Source organism: Megascapheus bottae, chromosome 20, assembly GCF_031878675.1.
Source record: "Megascapheus bottae isolate mThoBot1 chromosome 20, mThoBot2.hap1, whole genome shotgun sequence".
NCBI classification, from domain to species: Eukaryota; Metazoa; Chordata; class Mammalia; order Rodentia; family Geomyidae; genus Megascapheus; species Megascapheus bottae.
Window position 1 is genome coordinate 25,201,010 of NC_143528.1, and position 16,083 is coordinate 25,217,092.

The window sequence follows — 16,083 nt, forward strand, 5'->3', positions numbered from 1 at the left end:
TGAGGGGTCTGTGACATTCTGTTATGCTTTGGGAACAGAGGTGTTGACTTCCTGTGTTTTCGGCTATTTTCTGAAGGATATTCCTAGAGAGAACAGATTCGAGGACAACAAAGGGAGTGAAAGCTCCCTTATTGATAAGTAAAATAAAGGCAGCTTCTCTTCTATGGTTTAGATGTAGTATAAGTCCTCTTGAAGTTTTGGGGAGTTGGGTGATTTATATACAGTTTAGGAATGCTGAATGTTGTCCAGTTTTTAAGAGAAAAGGCCTAACAAGGGACTCCTCATTGTAGTGTCCCTCATAAAATAATCTAAGGTCAGTATAGTCTAATAAAGTAGTTCCAGTGATTATGACTTGTGCTAAAGTCCATGTGATCATGTGTCTAGGCTTTTCCTCTCATGGTCTTTCTCATCTCTCTGCCAAGTTGTCAAACAGGTAAGAAGCTGTTTACCTGAAGCCACTGAAGGACAGCTGCCTTTCAGTCTCTAAGACAGTGAGCTAAATAAATCTCTTTACTTCATATGTTATCCATTCTTGGGTATTTTGCTGTAGCAACAAGGAAGGGTCAAAATCCAAACAGGTTCAGTGTTAATTATAAAGGACTCAACTTCTCTGAGCTCAAGGTTCCTTTCAAGATACAACCTATCAATTAGACAGACAACACTTGATCTTTTTAATCTTACCCTTTGGGAACTGGAATTAATGGAACTGGGACAGATGGTGATATTCTGGCTACTGTTAATCTTGTTGTTCTTAAATCCTTTGTGTTTGGCCCAGGAGTTTCATGTCTTCTCTTCACATCTATGAATCTGATTAAAAAAAAAAAAAAAGCGTTAACAGCTCAGCCTCTCATTCTTGACAAACAAAATGTTTCCTCTGTTTAATGTTAAGGATTATATAATGAATGATAAAAACAGACTATGATCCTTTTGTGTGAACTGTACCTCGGCAGGGGTAGTCTTGCTTCTGCTGTTTTCATTCTTTCTCTAACCAAATGCTGCCAGGATACATAGGAATACCAGAGGAAGGATGAGATGTAAAGCTCCAGCAACTCAGTGAGGAGCACACTTATCCACAATGAACACCAACCAATAACCAGCACATTACATCTGGGAGGGGGGAAGGAGGGGAAGGGAAGATGAAAAATCATGTACAATTCAAGACTCTGGCCTACAAATTAAAAACAGAAACTGTGGCTGGGCGCGGTGGCTCACGCCGTAATCCTAGCTACTCAGGAGGCTGAGATCTGAGGATCAAGTTCAAAGCCTGAGACTCTTATCTCCAATTAAGCTCTAGAAAATGGGAAGTGGGGCTTGGCTCAAGGGTAGTAACCTTGAGATGAAAAGCTCAGGGACAGTGCCCAGGCCAAGTTCAAGCCCCATGGGCCCCTCCCCCAAAATAGAAACAAAATCCAGAAACTATCTTCTTCAAAAGAATGAGCTGAAGTCCCCAAATGGTTCTTCTGGTGTTACTAGTATGAATCTAATGAATCTAGAATCCTGTCTAGAGCCATAAACTGATGAAGAGAAACCACAGTTTTATATGAAAACAATCTACAAACTGACATATAGGGGTCCTTCTGACATTTAAATGTTCATTGCTAAAATGTGTTGCAATAAAGTTTAATTTTTTATGCAATAGAAAGTGTGGGAGAGAAAGAGAGAAGGAGGGGTGGGGAGGGGAATAAACAGAGGAAAGGATGAGAGAAAGACAGAGAGAACCTCTGACTCTACAGGCCCTTACTAGAAAGGAAAATACATTCCTATGTTTGAGGAACACATAGTCAGTCCTCTTGATGAATATATGGAAAGTGTTAGGAATTGGGATTTGAATGGGATGTTGCAGAAATAGTAAATCTTCAATAGTTAAATTGGAAAGTCGAGAAAAAGTATTTCTAGGTACTGGGAATAACCTGTTTAAAATCTAGGGACAATTTTGGCAGTGAGAGACTAGTTACAATGGAGTAGTATAGTAGACAGAGTTGAGAGAAGAGGGAGAAACTCGAAGAGAGGATGTCTTCAACCTTTGGAGGGAGTTGAAATTCTACCTGATTTTTGGATTTTCACAGAATCATGGAAGTTGGGTTTTACAAGATTTTTTTTTTGTAATCTGAATACTTTGTACTAAAGATTCACTTTGACACTGGCAACTCATATACTTAAATAATCTCATGTCAAATATAAAGGTGTGAGATTGCTTTAAAGTTCCCAGGCCAAAATTTTTTTTCCTTACTACTTTAAGAAAGAGTAGGCATATATACTAGTCTCTGAGTTATTTACCACCAACTAGAATGTGAGAATGGCATCACTGGGGCCATTAGAACTCAAGTCCTATCTGCTCTTGGTTTTATATAATCTGTGACTTCAAAAAATGGTAAATAACTTTCTGGTCAGGGAAGCACAATTTCCTTTTCTGAGCAGCCTTTCAAACCACTGAGAATTATTCCAGGGGCATTCCAATTTCTCTGTGTAGTAAGTCGCCTTCTTGCACAGCAAAAGAAATAAAACTCTATATGCATATAATTCCCAGAAATAAAATCTGAAGAATGTAACCTTCATCTCTTAAAAGACCTTAGTAAATGCCAATGATGTAAAGTACACTCCAATGCCACATCAAGGACCATGCTTGAAAGAAGCAGTTCATTTACAATTTGAGGAAAGCTGTCAAAAATAAAGAGCAGAAATATAGCCTTTACGATACCATCGCACTTGATTCTTGATAGGATAGATGTTAAAAAATTCTGGCAATAATGATATTTACCACAATAACACAATACCAAAGCATCAAGGTCACTTCCTAAATGTTCTTTCACTATGTTGCTTTCCAGAAGTATAAATATGACTGAGCGTCTAGAAGCTGCCTAAAAATGATATTTATCATAAATCTTGAATGATAAATGACTTTCAGACAGTCCTAACCATTCCACAATAGGATTTAATAATATTCAGGGAAATTTTTGTGATGAATACAAATCACCTCTAAACCTATAATACATCATGCAGAGTAATATCACAATAAGAATAGGAAAGAAAATGAAACTTTCAATAGGCATAGGCTTTTATTCACTTTAACTAGAATTGGAATTCTTTCCACCTCTTCCCTCAATCTAACAATAAATACTGTTATGAAAAACAAGAAAATATCTTAACTATTTCTTTGAAAACTGGAATTATACAAATAATATACAATCTTTATTACAGGATATTAACATTTGGGTTTTTTTCTAAAATAATGACCATGATTTCTATGTATTTCTTTTGGAAAGGACTTTTGCATGTGCTCTTAATTTTGCTTCATAGGAACTTTACATAATATTTATTTATGTTTAATAGCAAGAAAGAAACATGACATTAAAATGAGCAAGAAATTGGATTGCTCATAGGTTAATGAATGCTTTACAAAAAGAGTAAGGACTTTTGTTGTTTGAAATTTTGTGTTCATCTTACCTATTTCATAGATCAAAATAAATGAATTTTGGGGTCACTGCTCTAGTTAATACTGCTATATCAAAATTATCCTAAATATCTATCTATCTATCCATCTGTCTATCTATCTATCTATCTCTATATGTTCCATGCATCTGGATGTTCTTAAGAAGAGACAAAAGTAAAAGGAGCATTATCTTGACGGGAGTGGATGAAGGAGGAAGAAAAACTGGTGGTGGAGGATTTAGTACAAATGTACAAGTTTTGAGGAAATGTGTTTGAGGAAATGTTTTAAATATGAGTACTTCATATTTAGCTAATATAAATATTTCCTAAAATCATTCTTAGGCAGCTTCTATGAAATCATTCATTCTGTACAACCAATAAAACTATATCATCATGAAAATATCACCTGTCTCAACATGTCCATGGTAGGAATGGCATGTGTGTGGATGCAACACCATGTGTCAGCTTTTCCTGACATTTATTTGAGCCACTTAGAAATGACAGGTAGGAAAAGCCAAATTCAACTACCATTAATGTGTATAATTTGGTTCTATGAAATAGGCTGTATTTGTATTCTGTTAGGTATTTTGAAGTGTTTGATTTGATTCTTTGATGTTCACACAACCTTGTGAGGTAGTGGGGATCAGTATTTGTAGTTGACATTTTTATGACGAATAAGGTTTTTCAAAGCCAAGTAACCTTTCACAAAGATCTCAAAAGTGGGCAAGGCAAAGTCTAGACCTAAAGGCTTGGTTCTCCCAAAGAAGTTTCTGTCATGTGCAAATGGAAGAGGGGAGAACAGGATAACATGAAAGTGGTTATTTGGCTAGAACATACGCTATCTGCTTAAAAGACTTACATAATCTGGAGAATTCAAACAGTGGATTTTAAGTGAATGTCTTTTTTTTATCTAAGAAAAACTGTTTACTTGAACACAGCCAAATTATTCAGAGTCTCATTTTAAATTTGTATGTGGTATACATGTGTGCTGGTCCTGGGGCTTGAACTTAGGGCCCAGGTGCTGTTCCTGAGCTTTTCTTGCTCAAGGCCAGTGTGATACTCTTTTATTTTTTTTTTAAGTTACATTCATCAGGTAGTGGGTACATTACTTCTTGAACACTGATAACCCTTCCCATGTTTTTCTCCCACTTGCCCTCCCCAACCCCTCCCAATAATATTGCTTTTCCCCTTCCTTCCCTATTTCAAATAAATAAATGAAAATATACCAGGTACCAAAGCCAGATACAGTAACAGCATGAGATAAAATTCATAAGGGGAAAAAAGAAATAACTTCACATAGTAGGTTAAGAACAACAATCACAAAGATAAACCTATTGTTTGCATATCCTGAATTATATTTTTCTTACCTTCATCCTATATGATGATATGTACATAGTCTTTGAGCTATTGTGATCCTCTGCTAGGACTATCCTAGACATATACTTATTGCTACAAATGAGAAAAACAGTGAAGCCTACTTTTCTTTGGGTCTGGCTTACTTCATTTAATACGATGTTTTCCAAGTCTTTCTATTTCCTTACTAATGGGGTGATGTTCTTTCTGATGGCAGCATATAATGTCATTGTGTATAAATGCCATATCTTGAGCCATTCATCCACTGAGGGGATCCGGGTTGGTTCCATATCTTAGCTATGGTAAATAGTGCTGCAGTGAACATCATTGTGCTAAAAGCTTTAGTATATCCTTGTTTTTGGACATTTGGGTAAATGCCCAGGAATGGGGTTGCTGGGTCATAGGGAAGCTCTATGTTTAGTCTTTTGAGGAATTGCCATAATGTTTTCCAGAGCAGTTGAACAAGATATTTTAAAGTTTTTGAGGCTTTTGAAAAGGAGTTGCTTTCCTGGTTTCTGCCTCACTTTTCTCCTTGTCGGCATAGAGAAAAGCCACTGATTTTACACCATTACTTTGCCAAAGTTTCTTACCAATACACTACTCTTTTTTTTGGTGGTGGTTTTTTGGAGTTAAGAGTTCATGGACTTACTGTCAGGGCTGGCTTTGAACTCTTATCCTCAGATGCCAGCCTCCTGAGTAACTAGAACTACAGATATGACTGTTTTTAGTAGAAATTTCAATTTTTTCATTATTAGTAAGATTCCCTGGAATCGAGGGGGACTCGCTCAGAGCTTCTACTTTCCAGACATTCTCCGTATCACAGGTCTATCTGGATGTCTCTAATATGTCTTTATTCCACACCTGTTCTATTTCATGTCATTCATCTGTGATGCCTCTGTGCCCCTTAGAGCTTGACAAGCTTCAGGACCCCAAACTAGAGTCTTGCCTCTGTATACGCTGCACACTCACCCTGTGATCCTCATCATAAGCATTGTACATAAAAGCACAAGTCTCCCTGCTTTCTGCTCTGACATAAATCCCTCAAATTGCTCAGGACTATTAAAAACAAACAAGATGTACTGTGAAACTATTCCTCTATATTGACTATGAACTAGTCTTATTTCTTTTCTGTAAACATTTTCTGATGCTCAAAGTCAAAAGTCCTAATTATCTGTTTGACAAATTTAGGGAAAAGCAACAGGAGAGGAAGGACTCAGACCTACTTATTGATAATATAAGCACCCATATCTGATGAAAATATGGCATCAGAAGGGCATACTTTCTTGGCTCTCCTGAAAGGTAGGCATTAGGTCCACCAAAACATGAACCCAACAAGTTCTATCCCAATATTCTCATGCTCTAGAGTGAAAATTATCTCTGAAGACATTAATTATCATTGATTTGCTGGCATAAGATTCCATTTTTTTTGGATTAGAGTTATTTGAGGTAGGCTGCAGAAATCAGAGAAGGATTGGGATCCAGGGCATTCTGAAGAGATTCCAAGATTGAGGCCAGCCTGGGCTATCTTCTAGAAATAATCCTACAACTCAACAATGAATCAGCCACTAACGTTTTTAAATGTGTCACACTTAAACTTAGATGCATAATAATAAGGAATAGGTGACAATTGCCTTTAACCCTGGTGCTTGAAAAATTAAGTAGATCAAAAAGATTAAGGTCAGCCTGAGCTATTCAGTTAAGGACCTACCTGGATTGAAAATGTCTACAACTTTCTCCATCAGGTCATCACGGAGGGGTAGCTTAAATTTGTTTAAAGGCTAACAGGACAGCTTTGGCTCTGGAATGATATGATTAGTCCAATCATTTTTATCTATTTTTATTTAATTCACTGAACACCCACAGTAATCCAGCAATGTGGCATCAATGACAGAACCATGTGTCAGATCATTAATTCCATTTTCACAGTGACATCTTTGCAGTAACATCATCCTTCATGTGGAACTGGTCCATAAGTGCTAGGTCAGGCTCACTCTCCAGAATGCCCAGGGTTTGATCTGGATGATTGATTAACCAACTCTCTGAGAAATCCATAGCAAGAGTCAGAACTCTTATATCTAGTGCAATATGCTGCTCCACTTGGGAAAATTACATTAAAATGAAGGGTCAGACACCCAGCGAGGCAGTGGAGACTTCTATGTGGGAACAACAGACAAATGATGTATGCAGTTTATCTACTGAAAAAAAAACAACATCTTGCACCAAGCCAGAAGCTTAGATATTATGACTCCTATTCATAAAAATAAAACAAGGAGATAAGTGGGCCTGGCATGGGTGAGGTGACAGAGTGAGGTGAATGTTGGGAGGGTGATGCTGATCAAAATACACAGTACTCATAAATTGACAGTTTCAATTGAAACTTGTTTTTACAATCACTCAAAACTAATAATAAATAACTAAACAAAAAGGTGATTTCTTCCTGTAAATTCTAATGTGGATAGTCTTGCTGAGAAGGCATCCTAAAATCCTCACACACAAAAAAAAAATAAAAGAAGCTTTGAATTGAAGCAAACCCAGCGTAATCCTTAGCAAGCTTCAACAGGAGCAGCGCTGGGTACCTTCAGCAAGAAGGGGGTACTACATCTTCAAAATGAAATGTCTCTGGAAGACAAACATGCGGATCTCACTGAGTACATAGGCTTCTTGCTCACCAAGTTTCTGTCACACTTATGATTGAATATTGAACATCCTTCAGATGTACAGCCCACTCAGATCTTAGGATTGTGTGAGAAATCCCCAGATTTAGAGGTTGCTGCTGGGTAAACCAAAGATCCAGCTGTTTTCCAATTCCTTAACCAAAAATGAGTACCTTCCCTCACAGTGAAACTCACAATCCAGAGCCACAGAAATTAAACTGAATTATATGTCTTTTGTTGTTGTTTTATTTTGTGCTAGGACTGGGGCTTCAACTCAGGGCCTAAGTGCTGACCTTGGCTGGCATTCTACCATTCGAGGATAGTGTGGTTAACTGGAGATAAGACTCATGCAGATTTTCCTGTTCTGGTGGACTTTGAGCCAAGATCCTCAGGTACAAGCTTTCTAAGTGCCTAGAATCGCCACTTGTCCTATCACTGTCTCATTGTTTTGGATTATTCCATCAATGCTACTAAAATCAGGTTCCTTTTAGAAAAGGTTTTACTACACTTGTATATTAAATTAAGGAAAATTAATAACATTTCCCCAGGTTCTGTGTGTGTGTGTGTGTGTGTGTGTGTGTGTGTGTGTGTGTGTCTTAGAAATAGAAGCAGACTCTTGTAGTTTGCTGTTTTCTGGTTAGGGTGAGTGCTAGCTTATGTCAGTGGCAGACTGTAAGCCTACAAATGCCTTCTTGACTTTATTCTTGTTGTTTGTTAAGTGGGTAAAGACTTAATGTTTGAAAACATGTACTATGGTTTCCATGGAAGGTCATAAGGACCTAGATAACATGCTGTGTGTTTGCTTCTCAGCTTTAAATTTTGTCTATGAGAATTTTTGTAGCTCAATTCACTTAAGTGGACCCTAACCCACTCGATGATGCCAACTTACCTGGTGTTACAAGCCTTATGTTAGAAAGTGTCTGTCTACTCTCTAACTGAATATATGAAAACTGAAAACTCCAAGTTGTTCCACTTCTCTTACTTTGTATTCGTCTTCTTGTCGACCTCTCCACTGCTATCACTGCCTCTTGTTGGGTAGTTGTCATAGCTGTCCTGCCTTCCCAAAGCTTGCTTCCTTCTGAAGACTCTTTCTTTCTTTTCTTTCTTTCTTTCTTTCTTTCTTTCTTTCTTTCTTTCTTTCTTTCTTTCTTTCTTTTTTCTTTCTTCCTTCCTTTCTTTCTTTTAATCTTATGTGTGCACAAGCATGTATGTGTGCATCCCTGCACTCCAATCCTGGGGCTTGAATGCTGTCCCTTCAGCTTTTTGCTGAACTCCTTCACTCTACCACTTGAGTTACAGTTTTACTTCCCCTCCAACTTCTTTTTCTTGTTAATTGGAAATAATAGTCTTTTGGTTGGGTTTCCAGGCATGATCCTCAGATCTCAGCCTCCTGAGTAACTAGGATTACAGGCATGAGCCTTTGATGCTTCTTTTTTATTGAAGGTTAAATCGATCTTACAAAAAGATGTCTTAAAACAGGAAATAAAATGGCTTTAAATTTTAAAGTCACATTGTAATCCAGTAAAGGATGATAGTAATAATTGTTATGTAAGTATTAGCTATGACAATATGTGAGGAAATTCAGAGCAGTCATGGGATTTAAATAGCTATTTTTTTCAATTAGTGTCTAGAGGGTTGCATTTTGGCATGTCATTCATATACATATAATATATTATCTTGATCGTATTTTGAGAGTGAGAGGCAGGAATAAAAAGTATCGAGTATCTCACTTTGTTATCTGATATATTGGATATATTTGTATTTGGTTATTTGAAATTGGATAGGGAAGGGGGAAACCAACATGGGGGTGGGGGGAGGGTAATGGGGACCAAGACATGTGAAAGGGTATCAATGTATGTGAATTAATGCACCTTCTATCTGGCAAATATCCTGTAACCCTTTTATTAATTACAACAAAAAATATTTTTAAAAAGTATCGAACTAATGGTCCTATAAACAGGCTGGAGTTGCCATCCTCATATCAGATAAAATAGACTTCAAATTAAAATTAGTGAGAAGAGACAAAGAAGGTTATTATACACTTATAAAGGGATCTCTCCTCCTGGAGGACATAACCATCCTAAATATCTACACACCTAATCCCTGAGCATTCAACTTCATCAAGCAAACTTTACTTACACTAAACCACACATAGATCAAAACACAGTGATTGTTGGTGACTTTAACATACCATTCTTACCTATGGACAGATCAACCAGGCAAAAATTCAACAGAGAAACTTCAGAATTGAACAATTATATAGACCAACTAGACCTAACAGATTTCTGCAGATTATTCCACCCAGCAACACCAGAATATACATTTTTTTCAGCAGCACATGGAACATTTTCTAAAACTGACCACATTTTAGGGGGTATAAAGCCAACTTGTGCAGATTCAGAAACATTGAAATTATTTCCTGAATTATCTCAGAGCACAATGACATCAAATTGGAATTGAACACCAATCTCCACCAACAAAAACCCTGTAACTCATGGAGATTGAACAACACTTTGTTGAATCACCAGTGGGTCTTCAAGGAGATCAGAATAGAAATTCAACAGTTTATGGAATTTAACAAAAAGGAGCACACAAAATACCAGCTCCTTTGTGATATGGCAAAGGCAGTACTCAGAGGAAAATTTATAGCTCTGAGTGCCTACAATAATAAATTGGAAAAATCTCATTAACTTATAGAAGTTTCAAAAACTGAATTAGTCACCTCACTTTGAAAATTTATGTAACCTCTGTGAGCTTTATTTTCCTTACTGAATAATGATAGTGATAAAATATCATCCTCAGAGGGTTATTGTGAGGAATAAAAGAGTTAAGTTTTAAATATTTAGGATGATAAGTAATAATTGTTATATAATTATTAGCTATGAGTTAATATTTGAGGAAATTCGGAGTAATCATGGGATGTAAATTACTATTTTTTTCAATTAGTGTCTAGAGAGTTTTATTTTGGCGTGTCATTTCATATACATATATATCTTGATCAGACTCATTAACTTCTATAAGTTTCAAAAGTGTATAGGCAAGGAGTATGGCCTAATGGTATAGTGCTTGCCTCGCATGCACAAAGCTCTGGGTTTGATTCCTCCATACCACATACCCAGAAAAACCACAAATGATGCTCTGACCAAGTGGTAGAGTGCTGGCCTTGAGAAAGCCCAAGGACAGGGCCCAGGCCCTGAATTCGAAGTCCAGGAATAAATAAAAGAAAATAGATAATAAGAATAAAGTGCTATAACTTATATGTTCATAGCACATATATACGTAAATACATATATAATATGTGTACATATATGTCTATAATTTTTTCCTGACAATGGAGCTTGAAGTGAGGGCCCAGGTGCTGCCCCTGACCCTCTTTGTACTCAATGCTGGCATGCTATCACTTTAGCCGATGCTTTTCCCAGATTTGTTGAGTAGTTTGTTTATTGGAGAAGAGTCTCACTGAGATTTTCTTCCTGGGCTGGCTTTTAACCATGATCTTCAGATCTCAGCCTCCTGAGTAACTAGGATAACAGGTATGAGCCATGGCTCCTGGCAAATATTTTTTAATATTTAAATGTGTGTACATATTGTATTTTTTACTTGCATGAATAAATTTGTTTCTTTTCACTAGGTATTTTTTGGGGGGGAGGGGGTCGGCTGTGGGGCTTGAACTCTGGAACTGGGCACTATCCTTGAGCTTTCCAGATCAAGGACACCCTACTCCTTGAGCCACAGCCCCGCTTCTGGCTATGGTGGTTAATTGAAGATAACAGTCTCTAGGACTTTTGTGCCCGGATGGGCTTTGAACTGCCATCCTCAGATATCAGCCTGCTGAGTAGCTAGGATTAAAGGTGTGTACCCAGCTTCACTAGAATTTTATAATATTTATATATATTAGGAGCAAGAACAAGCAACAAATGCTGGCAAGGATTCAGGATGAAGGACTTGTTGTACATAGTTGATGGGAAGGCAGACCAATGCAACCTCTGTGCAAACCAGTATGGGAAAACCTAATAAAAATCTGTAGAAACCTTGGGCTCTCCTAGCAGAGATTTACAATAGAACAAAACCTAGATACATAAGGCCATATAGTATAACACTAAATAAAAGGACCTCTAGGACATAGAAACAAAAGCCATATAATGAGTGATTGTTGTCCTTAATGTACTGCATTATCTCTCATCTCTTTTTGCTGTCCCTTGGTTATCTCATATTGTCTCAATATTTCACCTTGTTATCTGCTATATTGTATATATGCGTAATTGGTTATTTGAAATTGGATGGGGAAAGGGGGAAAACAAGAGGAGGGGTGGGGGTGGATGGAGGGGAATGGGGACTAAGACATCAGAAAGGGTATCAATGTATGTGAAGCAATGCACTTTCTATCTGGTGAATATAATGTAACCCTTCTATTACAATAAAAATATACGGAGAAAAAAATATCACTTGATTCAAGGACCCAATCTTGGACATATATCTGAAGGAATGTAAATCAGGATACAATAAAAACATTTGAACATTCATATTAATAACAACTCCTTTTACAATAACACAACTGCCTTACAAATGTTGAACATATTTTTATTAAAGAATTTATTAACATTAATTTTTACATCATATTTCAAATGATGTATTTAACAAACAAGTATTCAAGAAGGGACCTCTATATACAATCACTGGCACTTGCATTGTGTATGCAAATATTGAGTCCTCGCTCTTGTAGTGTTAGGATCTAAGAGCCACATAGTAAGGATACCATGCACCTTTTGTTCCTTTGGTCTTGACTTGTCTCACTCAACATGATTCACTCTAGATTCATCCACTTCCCTGCAAATGGCATTATTTTATCTTGTTGGTTGGCTATGTAGAATTCCATTGTGTATATATATATATATATCACATTTTCTGTATCCATTCATCTGCAGTAGGGCATCTGGATTGTTTCCATCACCTGGCTATTGTGAATAGTGCAGAGATGAACGTAACTGAGCAGGTATCCTTATCATATCTTGGGTTATGATGTTCAGAATAGATGCCCAGGAGTGGTATGGCGGAATGTAGGGAAGGTCAATTTTCAGTTCTTTAAGAAACCTTCACACTGCTGGAATTGTAATATCAGCTGCTTTGCTCTTTTTGCCTAGAATTGTTTTGGTTATTCTAGGTTTTTCTTGTTCCATATGAACCTTTAGATTAATCTTCTATTTCAGTAAAGAATGTCTTTGGGCTTTGGGTGGGGATTGCATTGAATTTGTATATTCAATTTTGTCAGTATGGCCATTTTCACTATATTGGTTCTCCTTACCCATGAGCATGGGATGTCTTTCCATTTCCTGGTGTCCTCTTTAATTTCTTTCTTTAGGCTTTTATAATTTTCATTAAATAATTCCTTTACAGCTTTGGTTAAGTTAATTCCTAAATATTTTATTCTTTTGGGGGCTATTGCAAATGGGATCATTTTCTTGATTTGGCCTTCTGTTTCTGTATTGTTGTCATACAAGTCATACTGACTTTCGCAGGTTAATTTTGTATCCTGCCACTTTGCTAAAGTGGTTTATTAATTCTAGTAGCTTGGGAGTGGAGCTTATTGGTTCACTCAGGTAGAGGATCATGTCATCTGCAAATAGGGATATTTTAATTTCTTCTTTCACTATGTGGATCCCTTTGATGTCTTTCTATTGCCTTATTACTCAGGCTAAGGGTTCGAACACTTACCTGATTTTAAGGTAAATGGTTCCAGTTTTTCTCCATTTAGTATAATAATGGCTGTAGATTTTTTCATATCTTTAATTATTTTAATCAAAGTACCTCTTATTCCTATTGTTTCTAATGCTTGCAACATAAATGGATGTTGTATTTTGTCAAATGTGGTATATGTACATGAAGGAGTATTATTTAGCCCTTAAGAAGAATAAAATGATGTTGCTTATATAGAAATGGATGCATCTAGAGACTATCAGACTCAGAGGTCAAATATTTTCTTTAATATACTGATGTTAGACCTAAAAGATACATACAAACACTTATGAACATAATGTATATACATATATATGCATATATATGGAATATGCTTGTAATCATTGGACTATTTAAAGGATTTGGGGAGGCAGAGGAAAAGAGAATGTTAGAGGGTGAACAATACAAAAATACATTGCATCCATGAACGAAGATAGAAAAATTAAATTCACTGAAAGCTGCTGAATAATACTGGAGAGTAGAGATTAAGAAAACAAGAGTAAACGAGGTGGTCAACTTGATTAAACTACAGCGTGAGTGTGTGTGTGTGTGTGTGTTGTGTGTGTTTGTGTGTATGAAATACCATGAAGAAATGCTTTTGAGCAATTACTATACACTTCAAGAAGGAATTGACAAGAAGTAAAACAAACTCTGCTCAGAGATGCATATAACTTGTAGGATGGGCAATGGTGAATGGACAGTGAATAACAAAGGACAGTGAATAGTGTCCAAACACTTAACGTACAGGTAGGAAAATAGAACAAGGAGAAGTCTTGAGACTGACTGAGAAAAGGGAGATTGCAGGGGGGGAAATGAAAGGAAGAACATAGGGGTGTGAATCTGATCAATGCGCGTTGTATGCGGATATGGACATGTCAAAATGAAACTCTTAGTACAACTAATTTATGCTAATCAAAATTCTGAATAAAAAAAAGCTGCATTGGTCAAATGAAAACATAGGTAGAACAGAATGTCTGATGCTTGAAAGATGAGAAAAAGAATACAGAACATGCACATTACAGTGTGAAAGATATGAAAAGAACAGCAGCATTGTACAAGGAAAAGCAAGAAGTATTGTGGTATTAAAATCTTACAATGGAGAGACCTCATTAATCTATGTGGTATTTCTGTGAATTGGCAATGAAATATGTTACAGAAATTTGACAAGGATAAATTATTCTAAGCTAGAAATATTGATAGTGAGGACTACAAGCCTAAAAGTATAGTAATTATTATAATGTATGACTTCATCCACACTATATTGACAAGGTCTCTCCTTAGGGCAAGAATAATTTAGAAAGGATAAATGGCTCTAGGCTTGAGCCTGAGCTGTGAACAGCAGTCCTTGCAGGAAGTATCTGTGGATTAAGTCACAATACAATAAGAATCAATGTCTTCTTGGAGAGTGAACATGTTTTAAAAAAATCTACTCTTAGTTACTGAACTTTAGAAAACAAACAATAACAAAATACAAATATTGTAAGGCAGAATCAATAATCAGCAGGAATTCTGTACACTATTTGAAAACACCCTAGAGCAAACTCTTGAAAAGTGTGTACTATAAATCACTAAGGAAAACTATATAACGTCTAGGTGATGCAAACTTCTATTTTCCAATCATGATCATCCTTCGTCTTCCTTTGCCCCAGGTATTCTTTTTACCAGAGGCTAGCTATTCTCTCCAACTTCCTACCCACAGAATCCCACAAACACCCCAGTTAACAATATAATTGTTTTGCCCAAAGCCTGTTTCCAAGATTTTCTAAATAAGAATAAAAATCTCATAATTTATGACATATTAGACAAAATTTGGAATCCAAAGAATTCTTACAGAAGTAATAAAATGAATATTTCTGCTATCAATAATAATTCAAAAATATTTTTACTATCAGGATGAACCTATTGTATCACCAAAGGTTATTAGACTACTTTAAGGTTTAAAAGCTCTCACTGACCTGCTTATGGTTACAGAGGTCTCAAAAGATGAGACTCTTAACTCAAATTTGTCTGTATTCCTTTTGTTATATCCTATTTTTAGTTCAAGTACATTCCATTTTCTCAAATCTATGTATTACCCTTTTGCAAACCATCCTTTACAGTAGTTCCAAAACAATTTTCCCAACCAAAGTCTTCATATCTGAAATAACTTGTGAAATCTATTTGATCTGTGCTTCCTGAAGAACAGAGCAGATGGGAAAAGGCTCCAAAGGCAGCCAACTAGAAACATCATTAGAAAGGAGAGGCCAACAGAGTGATAACTGACTAACTTAATTAGTACTCTGGAAAGAGCAAGCTGAGAAGGGAAATGTCAGAAGGGAGTGCACACTCATATAGGAAGCAGGTGAGAAAAATGTCATAAACTTTAAAGGAGTGGTGAATAAGAAAATTTTTCAGGGTCTGAAAGAAAAAGCACATTATTGAAATGGATATCAATCAGAAAAACTCACTGGTCAACAACGACTCATACCTACAATCCTAGCTACTCTGGAGGCTGATAATCAGGATCAAAATGTGAAGCTAGCCCACGCAGAAAAATGAATCTCCACTGAATCTCCAAAATAAACAACAAAAACAAACAAAAAACCGAGCGCGGTGAATCACCCCTGTAATCCTAGCTACTCAACAGATTAAAATCTGAGGATCGCAGTTCAAAGCCAGGTCAGGCGCTTAAGATCCTGAGACTCATATCTCCAATTAACCACAAGAAAGCCAGAAGTGACGATGTGACTCAAGGGGTAGGGCAGTAGCCTTGAGCTGAAAAGCTCAGGGACAGCACCAGGGCCCAGAGTTAAAGCCCCATGACAGACCAAACAAACAAAAAAACATGCAAAAATCCAGGATGGAGGTGTGTTTCACATGGTAGTGCACCACCTGAGAAAATCTAACATCTACAAGGACCTGGAAAAAAAATAAT

At 36.6% G+C, this 16,083-nt stretch overlaps 1 pseudogene; it reads right to left on the minus strand.

Moving 5' to 3' along the window:
* Nucleotides 1-6,560: 6,560 nt before the first annotated feature.
* On the minus strand, nt 6,561-7,519 carry LOC150049293 (S-adenosylmethionine decarboxylase proenzyme pseudogene; annotated as a pseudogene).
* Between the last annotated feature and the right edge of the window lie 8,564 nt (nt 7,520-16,083).